Below are 11,381 nucleotides of genomic sequence, written 5' to 3'. Positions count from 1 at the left end.
TCGAAGGGAACAGAAGAGCTGGGAGAGAAGACTGAAGCTGGCAGTGAAGATGCTGACAACACCAGAGACCTCCCACTATCTCTGGCTGGGGTGCCCTAGGTCTGGATTAAGCCAGAAGGCCTCTCCAGAAGGCCAGCCCAGGGGCCAGATACTGGACTTCAGAGAGAAAAAAAGTGGGCCTGGGATGGCCTCCAGCCAAAAATCTGGAGACTTTCTCTGTTGCAAAAAGAGGCTCCCTAGGTCTGGACATCCTGTAGTGACTTACTCTCTCCAAAACCTGTACCTGTAAATTCTGTTTTTACTTCTACCCCACCCAGCAACCCAAACTCAAAGGAATATTCAGAGCATCTGATTCAGAGAGATTGCTAGCGCAGCCACCTCCTCCAGCATCTGCCCCAAAGTCCTGGCCCATTTCCACCTCTCCACCACCTTTTCCCTCCAAGACATTCTTTCTGGAGAAGGGACGGTTTGAGATGTGGACCTTGCAGAGCTATTTAGTGGGGTGAGGGTGTTGCCAATGCTCACCTTACACAATTCAAGAACCCCGGGGAAAGCTCTACATGTGGCCCCCTTCTTGTGGTTTATGGCTCTATCTCCAGAGAGATCTGACTTATTAGAACCAAATTCCTCACCAGCAAAACTGGGATATCACTGGTAGCAGGCATCCCTCACTAGAGGCCAGCATATATTTTCCAGGACTCACTGGAATAGAAGTAACTGCAAAGACTCTTAACCAGCCCCTTAGTTGGTCAGTGGAAATGCAGGGAGGTGGGATTTACTCAAAAAATTGGTTCTGCATCAACCTCAAGACCAGCTGGCTGCTCTATGTGTCACGTTATTTCTTTTATCCTTTATTGTTTTAATTCTCACTTCTGAAAAAATAATCAGATAACATATATACAAATGTTCCATAAAGCATAAAATATCCTATCTCTTATCTACCTGCCTTTTCAGGTCCTGCCCCCAGAAACCCCCCACAAGCCTTGGAGCCTCCAGTCTCACATACATACCTTGATCTGACCTTGGGATCCACATTGCAAAGCCAAACCCATTTTCACACACACACACACACACACACACACACACACACACACAACCAAAAGCCAAAAAAACAGAAACCAGGGAACTTAGCCATACCGCCTGCTGCTCTCCACATCTTTTCAAACCCTGCCTGTCTTCTCACCTCCATTGTCTTCTATACCTAGTGGGAGGCAGCTTCTCCGGGGTGCTCTGTCAGACTCCATCAGCATGATGCTTTAACTAGGCAATTTCTCATGCTTCCTAGGCCTAGATAATGTAGCCAGCAATCCTACCTGCTGGGCCAGGGTCAGGAAACAAACTGAAGACACTGTGGAAGGCTTTTCTGAGATCACCTAGAAGCCAAGGCAAAGAATCAACAGAGAAACTGGCTGACTCTAGTATTGACTGTGAGGAGCAGAAAGAACAGTGAACTAAGAACTCCAACTAGTCCTGCCAGTCAGCTTTGGTTAAATCCTGTCTCCCCTCCGGAGTCATCTACAAAGGGAGAAGATTGTTCTGATCATCATTTTTTGAGCGCCACCAGAAGGACCCCCCTGCCTTTTCTGACAGCCCCAGGATTTCAGGCCTGCCTCCTACCTTCCTATCTGTGGACAGAAATAGCCTGTAGGGAGGGCTAAGGCTGGGAACACACCCTACAGAGTCTCATACCTGTTTTGCCTCACAAACCAGGTTAAATTAGAAATGATGCATAATCAGACTGTTTTATCCTACCCAGGAAGCTAGCAGAGAGAATTTGGCAAAAGCTGTTAGGAGGTCATAGGAGAGAGAACCATGTTACCATTGTTCTGAGAGTCCCCAAGAGAAGGTGATGTGTTCTAGAGTTAGTTGTAACTATGCAAATGTGGTAGGCTGATTTCTAAGCAGGCTCCCATGCTGTTCACACTCTGATGTCATTCCTATGATTATGTTATATTGCATGTCAAAAGGGATTTGCAGATGTAATTAAGGTTACTCATCAGTTGACTTTGCAATAGGGAGATTGTCCAGATGGGTGTAACCTAACAAGCTAGGGAGCTTTCTTTAGCTAGTGGCAGAAGGAGAAGTGAGAGATAAATAAAATATGAGAGGGATTTGATGAGAAAGAGATTCTCTGGTAGCATGGAGGGAGTTATATGGAATGACCTCAAGAGGGCAGTTTCCAGAAGCCAGGAGTGACCAAGAGTCAATAACCAGCAAAAAAACAGGAATTGCAGTCCTACAACCACAAGGAACTGAACTGAGATCTGCTAACAACCTGAATGAGCTTGGAAGTGGGTTCTTCCCAGAGCCTCCAGACTACAGCCTAGCTCAGCCAACACCTTGATTTCAGCCCTGTGAGACCCTGAGCAGAGAACCCAGCATGAGCCCACCCAGACTACAGACCTCTGAGATCATCATAAGTAGGTGTTGTTTTAGCCATGATGTTTGTGGTAATTGTTAGGCTCCCTAAGTGTGACTAAATTATTGCCAGGCCATTATGAACTCTGTGACCAACATGTTCACCTCCAAAAGTGAACTCTGTGACTGGCACTTATACCTCCAGATAGCTCCCTGGAACAAAGAGGCCCAAAGCAACAAAAGAAAGACCGCAAAGAAGAAAAACAGCAAGTTCCTGTTCCAGCCAGTTAACCAACGCTCCAAATCGATAATGACCAACCCCAGCTGTAACCTTCTGTAACTTTCCACTTGCTACCCCAGCCTATAAACTCCTGTCTGCCTCATTCCTCAATGCTGCCTCTGTTTTCGGACTCAGCCTGCTCACACCCGAGTGAATAAACAAGCCTTGTTGCTCACACCTAGCCCGCTTGGGTTGTCTCCTCAATTAAACATGTGCTTAACAGTAATTTGTTGCACGGAAATCAAAATGTTAATATAACAAGTAACTCTGACCCTTCTGCCATTCTGCCTTCGCTGGGCATCTTGGATCTGCAGCTGGTTTAAGGGCTGGTATCTCAAAAGAGGAAATCCGGTTGTGATGGTTAATCTTTTATGTCAACTTGACTAGGCTAAGGGTTGCCCAGGTAGCTGGTAAAACATTATTTCTGGGTGTGACTGTGAGGGTGTTTCCAAAAGAGATTAGCATTTGAATCAATGTGCTTAGTAAAGATCATCCTCACCAATGTGGGTGGGCCTCATTCAATCCATTGCAGACTTTAATAGAACTAAAAGGAAGAGGAAGGGCAAATCTGTTGGCTGCTTCAGCTGGGATATCCATCTTTCTCCTGACCTTGGACATCAGAACTCCTGATTCTCAAGCTTTTGGGTTTGGACTGGAGACACCAGCTTTCCTGGGCCTCCAGCTTACAGATGACATATCATGGAACTTCTTAGCCTCCAAATTCATGTGAGCCAATCCTTTATTATTTGTATATTATGGTATATTCATTGTATTATATCTATCTAATCTCCTATTGGTTCTGTTTCTCCAGAGAACTCTAATACACCAGTACAATGGAAAGATTCCCAAATTCAAAAGCCAGGAGGCTGGGTTCGTGTTCCCACCCTGCCATTTACCCTCTGTGTGGTCCTGATGAAGACACTTCATGCTCCACTATTTACTTGCCTCTGAAATGAAGGGCTGACCCAGATCAGTTGTTCTCTGACCTGCTTCGAGGGACTCAGAGGCTGTGGAGGTAAGTGGAAAACAGACCACGTTCCAGGCTCACACTTCAAAGAGACAAGTTCTGTGTTGGACTGTTTCACACACAGGGTTTCTGAGTTTTAGATTTCATTAGAAGTGTTTCTGTTGCCAAATGAAATTTGAAAACCACTGAGCTGGGTGATTATTAGGACCCATTCCAGCTCTCACATTCTTCTAGCCTGAAGATCAAGTTCAGCAGTGCAGCAGCTAGAGCCGTGGAAAGAGGTGGTATGAATTTGGGCTTGGGTTAGTGGACCGGGTAGCCAAATCAGAGATCCCTTTCTCATTCAAGTCATCTATTGGTACCTCTTTGCTCTGGAAGTCTGAACTTCTGGGAGATAAAGGTTTAAACCTGACAGACTTCAGGTGTCATATGTTGACATTGGGTAAATGAATAAATAAATCTCTTAAATTCCCAGTGCTGCAGGTTCCTAGCTATAAAATGATGGCATCACCTACTTTGCCCAGTTGTTGTATATGTCAGTTAACGTGGTCTAAACTGTGCCAATGGGAAGACCCAAAATGTAATGCCTTGAGCAGAGTAGAAGGTTTTTTCTTTCATGTAAATAATCTACAACAGGCCAGGTGGTGGCCTTCTACTCCAAGCATTCTTCAAGAAACCCAGGAGATGCTGGTTCTATTATTTTCAGCACGTTGTTCGCAAGGTTACTGCAAGGTTGGTATTCCAGCCAAACAGGAAGGTGGCATGGAGGTGGGGTGGTATGGAGGAACCTATGAGCCAAGTTTCACGGTCAGGTCTGGAAGTGACTCTCATCACTTCCACTCACATTCTATTGGTGAGAGCTTAGCCATACAACCACACCAAGTTTCAAAAGGAGCCAGAAACCAGTCCCTGGTTGGATAACTCCCTCCCAGTTAAAATTCTATTACTTTGGATGGGCTGGAAAGTCTAGAGTGGTTTCCACCATATTATAGATAGAAAAGTGCTTAACACCTAGGAGCCTGGGGCTCAGCATCTCCACATAGGCCCGGCTCTGCTGGATTAAGCGTTTCCATGCGGGCATGTGTGGAGGTGGCCAGCACTATTCCATATCCTCATTTCAGGATTTTTAACAGCTGCTTTCAATCTGCTTCTCCTAAATGACTCTCTTTGGCTACTCCTCCCTTTCCTACAGTGAATATATCCATCAGCTGATGCCCTTCTCAGGCCTCAGTCTCCCCTGGTTTGCAGACTGTGGCCCTCCCTGGCCTCTCTGGAATCTAGCCATTTGAATCCTGTCAGCCCTGTTCTCCATCACCAAAGGACTCCGGTGAAACTGTGCCAAGCAGGCTGTCAGCCACAGGCAAGCTTTCTGAAAAAGATGTGCCAACTGCAGCCACAGAAAGTCCATTCCCTTGAATAACTTTGTTAATATTTGAAAATTAGTTCCCTTGCTCCTGATCGTGCTACTGGGTATTTGGATATAAGAGCAAGGATGAGGGCAATAGAAAATTAAAATCATGTTCTACTCATACAAAATATGGAAGGGTAGGTCCTATTACCTATAATCCTGGGATTTTTAGACTCTCACTTTCATTGGACCAGAGTTGCCTTAGGGATAGTAAAAAAACAAAATGCTAGGTATTGTTTTCATCAAGCAACTACTGATAGTGCACATTTAAATCAAAATTCTTCTAATCCCAAACCCAGCAAACAGATGCTGTGAGCTTAGTTCTGCCCCTCTGGCTTCAGATTTTACCCCACTGGATGTGACCAATTCTGAGATGACAAGAAGCTTCCAGCTTCCACATGGTTGCAATTTGGCTGTAGAACCGGCATGAAAGCACGTCACTATGTCAGCAGCTGGGCCACCAGATGAATAACCTATGAACAACAGCTTTGGACTAAAATATGAAGGGGTTGCTTTCCTTCGATCTCCCCCTACCCTCCTCAGAACCTGCTACAGGGAAAGATTTATAGACCTGAAAGCGTCAATGACTGATTACACCCATATGATTGCTCTCGCAGTTTCTGGTATTTTAACAAACTGTCTTATAAAGAGGTAAACATAAAAAATCAATGGGAAAACTTTTGGCATGGGTGAGACATTTAGGGAAAGAAGTCATTTCAGCCTCCCCCAACACACACATGCACACACACATACAGCCTGTATCACACAATGGAAGTGAGGACCCACACTATCTAGGCTCAGGACTGGCTCCATGGGACAGATGGGTGGGACAAGTCATCCTGCTGCAGTCAGGTAGCAGGGAGCACTGAGGAGACTAAGATGACAGAGACAAAATAACCAGAGAAAAGATACAGGAGCTGGGGGGAGAGGGTTGAGGTTTGATGAAGCTCTCTGTTCCCAGTAGGGGAGAGTTGGAAGCCACAGATGTAGTTACAGCCCCTTGTTTTCCAGATGAGGAAACTGACCCCAGTAGTGGTCCATGGAGCCAGTGGCCTATGTCAGCTGGGCTCTTACTGCCACGTGAGAGGTGCCACCTTCAAATGTCTGAGATCCACTGACCTTCTTTGAATAACAGCAACTGAAGTAAAAAAAACACCATGAAAATCCCGTGCCTCTCTAGTGCCATTTTCATATTGATTTTCCATCTTCCTCCACGCAGTCAAAGGGCAACGTTTTCTCTGTAACTTCCCACTCTTGCCTGATGCAAATAAAATGTGCTGCTCTTGCCCTTTTCTCCTTCTCCCCTTAGTATTCTTAATTTTCCCCTAGATACTCAAGTAGCGCCCAGGTCTCAGGAATGTATAATCTCTTGCTTATCTCTAGCAACAGATTTGGGAATGAGGAATCGTTCCCTGGAAGAGTCAGAGCGCTCTTAGACACATTCTGCTGGGTTGCTCGAGCTCCTCCCCTGGGAAATCCACTAAAACTAGGAAAGCATTGCTGAGAAGATTCAGAGGCTGAAGAGTAGACAGAGGGCTTTAATTGAAAAAAAGAAGCAGAAAATTAAGGAAGATGTGAGGCATCAGTGCCAGCAGACAATATGTGACAGGTGCTAGCCACATGGATCACACTAAATTTCTGTCATTTATATAGATAAAAAAGAATTTCCAAAGAGCTCCTCCATAATTCAGCATCAGCCAGCTTTAAATCACCACCTTTCTTTACCTTTTCAAGGAGCTTTTATCTAGCTAGCTTTCATTTCAGAGTGAATCCTCACCAATTCAGGTGAGGATTCTCAATCCTGTTCTGCAGCTGAAGAACTCATGCTCAAAAGGGCTAAGAGTTTATTCTCCTGCATTCAAGTACCTTGCTTTTCCAAATCTTGTGCTCATTTTACCTACACACTTTGATTTTTCTGGGATGATGACAAGTTAGACGTGCAGACTCCTCAGGCTCATTCATAATCTGCGTAGACAATACAGGTCATGCAAATTTAAGAAAAGGCTAAAAGGTGCCCTTTTGCACCCAACATGTTTGATAATGCCCCGGTAAAACGGAACATCAGTTTCACAGCCTCGCTCTGTAGGTTTCCTTGGAATTGCAAAAGCACAGGACTCTGCCACATATTTATTTCTCAGGATATAGAGGAGCAGACTGAAAGGAGAAAGGAATTTTAAAAGCCATGGAAAGCTGCCCTAAATGTGGTTGGATATAGAGAGGAGAGTGCTGAAGGCAAACAGCTGTGCCCTCTTTGCCTTTTTAATGAGGAAGGGGATTTAAGCCAAAAGAACACACGTAAACATAGATTTCTTAAAGTTCTCACTGTAATTATGTAGCCTTGGGAGATGAGGAATTGTTAAGTAGATTGTTAAGCTGGAATTGTTAAGGAATTGTTAAGCTGGCTTAAACAAACGATAAATGCTTGAGGTGATGGGTACCCAATTTACCCTGATGTGATTATTACATATAGTGTTCCTGTATCAAAATATCCCATGTAACCCATAGATACACACACCTACTATGTATCCAAAACAACTAAACTTTTTTTTAAATGGGCATTTTCCCAAAAGGACTTTGTTTCAGTTTATTTTCCCCCCTAGGAAAAAAGAAACAGAAATCATATTAATACTGCCTTTAAGACTCAGAGAATGAGTATGTTTTGACTTAAAATATAGCAAGAATAAGAGGCAGTCCTGACAAGAGTGAGCAAGACCTAGCCGGAGACATCTTTTTATTTATCCTATTAAACACTATTTTCTTAAATAAGGTAAATAATTGGGTCAATACTAATAATGAGACTCTGACCTTAAACTCTAGTCTGAAGATTTAAAAAAAAAAAAAAGTAAAAAGATTCTCATTCTGTTGAGAGCCTCTGCTCCTGATTGGTTTGGGGGAAAAAGGCGACAGGACTGGAAACCCCCTTCAGAAAGCTGCACTCCTTCATGGAGTTAGGCAGCCACGCAACACGTCTTTGTTTTGTTGCTCCTTTCAGGGTCAACTCAACTCTCATCATTTTCCCTATAAACCAAAAAATGAGACTCTTGAATTGTCAGTATGCTCTAATAGTGGAACCAAAGGTAGGAGATTAGGAGGTAGGTGGGTGATTATGGCTGGTTTTCCTTATATTTCCAACACCCAAGTGATTAGGCTGCTTCCCCTCTTTTGCTCTGAGGTTTAAAATATTCAGTGTAATTTAAACATCAGTGGGATAGAGAGGATTTCTGAGGCTAATCTGAGAGCCACCTGCACCCTCGCAAAGGCACCCACATGGACTTTTGCCTCCCCTCCTACCCTCTGGCCTCCGGAGTTCCCTGGGCTCTCTCAGTAGGGGAGGGAGACGGGGAGCTTCTTTAGGTTCCTGGTGAGGGTCTCTGAAGACAATTCCTTAGGCATGAATAATTCCCAGACATTTGCTAAAGAGCAGCATCCTCCAAAGCTTTAATTGGGATCACAGGAAAATGATGCTCCCACCTCAGGTTCAAACACAGTTTTATCTCACACTGCAAGCTCCCTGGCATGGTCAAAGTCCTCAATGCCTTTCCTAGTGGTTTCCAACATCAAGGACATACTTTTTCCTCCTCCTAGCTCCCTCCTTCGGCCAAGTCCTTCCTTAGACTGAATTGTCCCAGCAGAACTCCCTCTTAAGCTTGGCTTCTGGGGCAGAAAACCTACTTTCTGAAAGGGTTGGGGACCGTCAGAGCATGAACTAGACTCAAGCTCCCAAATACAGAGCAGACATGGGGCTCTGCCTGCACCAGGCCACCCCCGGATTCCTACAGCTCCAAGACTCTCTTCCAGCATCTAGATGCAGCTAGTCTCATTCCAGCTTTGTGTCCCGTTTGATGCAAAATCTTTTTTCCTTCCTTTTTCAATCCCCGTCACATGTTCTGTGTGACAAAGCAACAAGCTGGAAATCGAGTTCTGAGTTGTATACCCGGCTCTGCCACAAACGTGCTGTGACCTTGAACAAGTCACATGACTTGTCTGGACCTGGATTCTCTCACCTGTAAAAAGAAGAAGCGAGCTATACTACTTTTAAAATGTCTCCAGCTTTAATTTTATTAGAATATCAGCTGCTTGCTCCTCTGGTTTCTCATGGCAGGTTGTGCATTCTCCTCTGAAGGCATCGTATTTCATTGGAGTATCTCTCCTTACAAATGTATTTCCCCACTAGATTGGCCCCTCAAGAACAAGGATTGTATTTCAGTTACCTCTGTTGTCTCTGTACCTGGGGAGGAGGGAGAAAAGGAGAGCAGGAAAGAGAATGATATAGCATCAACATTTGTTGAGTTTCTGTTATGAGGAATTGTCTATGCTACACATTGTACATAAAGTATGTACGATTCACAGTATAAACATTATAATCTGGAATCAACCTAAATGTTCATCAGCAGATGAATGGATAAAGAAAATGTGGCATATATACACAATGTGATACTATACAGCCATAAAAAAAAGAATGAAACCTTGTCATTCACGGCAGCATGGATGAGCCTGGAGGACATTACGTTAAGTGAAAAAAGTCAGGAACAGAAACACAAATGCCACATGTCCTCATTCATATATGGGAAATTTTTAAATGTTACTCTCATAGAAGTAGAGAGTAAAATAGAAGCCACTAGAGGCTGGGAAGGGTAGAGGGGCAAGGGTCATAGGGAAAAGACAGTTAATGGATACAAATTACAGCTACATAGATGGGAAGAGCAAATTCCAGTGTTCTATAGCAGGGTAGGTGACTACAGTTAATGATAATTTATTGTCTCCTTATTGTATATTATTGTATATTTTCAAATATTGTATATTTTCAAAGAGGATTCTGTATGTTCCCAACACAACAAAATAATAAATATTTGAGGTGATGGATATGCTAAGGACCTTGATTTGATCATTACACATTGACTACATGTACTAAAATATCACTCTGTACCCCATAGACATGCTCGATTATTGTGTGTCAATTAAAATGATAAAAAATTATAATCTCATATCTGCTGATAAAGCAACTGAGAAATTAATTTAGCCAGGTCACACAGCTGGATCAGAAACAAAATTCAGGTTTGCCCGGCTTTGCCTACTGTCCCAAGGACCTGACCCAAGAGCAACAGGGCTCCACCAAAATTCTCCAAATATCTAGTAGGTGCTCAATAAATACTCATTAAATGGATGTGACATATATTCTTTTATTTGGCTTTTGGTCAGACTAGGATGTGTCTTTGATCCTTATCTACACTGAGATGGGAGGGGAGCAGAACTGGGGCAGGAGATGAGAGCCCCGAACATAATTTTATTTCAAGGACTTCTGAATTCTTTAATTAAGAAGGGGCAGGGCAGAGCTCTTACTGGGTATTAGGAAATAATGATGAAATATTATCAAAGTAACTCAAGGTTTCAGGTGCTTCACCCTGAAGAATAAGCTAAAGCCCTAATTTGCCTCATCACTCAACCTACAAATTCATAGAGGACACAATTGTTTTCACAGCCCCTGAAGGTCACATTATTCTTTCTTGCTCTAATGCCCCTCACAATTATATACAGGTGAGCAGGCAGAGAAATCTATATTAAAGCCTCAAAGTGTGAGGAGCTCCCAGCTCCAGAAGCCTGCAAGGTACTTGGCCCGAGTACCGTGGCAAACTCTGTGGGCTCCCACCATGTGGCCTGAAAGGCAGTGATACTGGAATTGAAATGGATTGCTGTCTTCAGGGCACTCTAGCCTGGTACCAACACCTGAGAAAGGCTCTTTGGTTCTTGTTAATTTATCTTAAGCACAAAATATTCTAAGAACCAGCTGAGTTAATATTTGCCTAAGGGAGAAAGGAAAAAGAAAGGTGATCATCTGTTTCTAAGGGTGCCTCAGGATTGTGCCTGGAGCTCTTAACCCATTCAGGGCCCACATAAATCTCTCACTGGAGTGTCTGATATTGTTTCAGCAACGAATGCAGTCCAGTAGAGAGAAGAATGTTCATTTCTGTCTAGTGGTGAGTTAATGCCCGTCTGCAGGCAAAGATTCAAATAAACAGCACACTGCATGTATTTCTTTTTAAATAGAGTATTGCTTTAATAGCTGTTGGAGGTGGGGATGTTTGATATTCCTTTATGAAACAAACATATCCTAACACTTCAGAGAGGCAGACTAGTCTGTAAGGTGTTCTATCATTCCAAAACACAATATAGTGGCCCTAAACTCTGACCTTTTCTGCTTAATCATATACTGTGGTTTGAATGTGTCCCCTCCAAAATTTAGGCATTAAAACTTAATGGCCATTGTGATGGTATTAAGAGGTAGGGACTTCAAGAAGAGATTAGGCCAAGAGGGCTTCTCCCTGGTGAATGGGATTAAGGTTCTTTTATAAGGGGTTTCACGAAGCATT

At 43.5% G+C, this 11,381-nt stretch overlaps 1 pseudogene across 1 annotated transcript; it reads left to right on the top strand.

Moving 5' to 3' along the window:
• The first annotated feature begins 3,139 nt into the window (after positions 1-3,139).
• Positions 3,140-9,837, top strand: LOC100426979 (putative uncharacterized protein encoded by LINC01559; annotated as a pseudogene). Its single transcript, XR_013400649.1, has 3 exons — positions 3,140-3,364; positions 3,450-3,653; positions 6,397-9,837. The product of XR_013400649.1 is annotated as a putative uncharacterized protein encoded by LINC01559 (transcript).
• The last annotated feature ends 1,544 nt before the right edge of the window (positions 9,838-11,381 follow it).

This window comes from Macaca mulatta, chromosome 11 (assembly GCF_049350105.2).
Source record: "Macaca mulatta isolate MMU2019108-1 chromosome 11, T2T-MMU8v2.0, whole genome shotgun sequence".
In the NCBI taxonomy this organism is placed as follows: domain Eukaryota; kingdom Metazoa; phylum Chordata; class Mammalia; order Primates; family Cercopithecidae; genus Macaca; species Macaca mulatta.
Note: the sequence above shows the minus strand (reverse complement) of the source record. Positions and strands in the feature narration are given on the sequence as shown.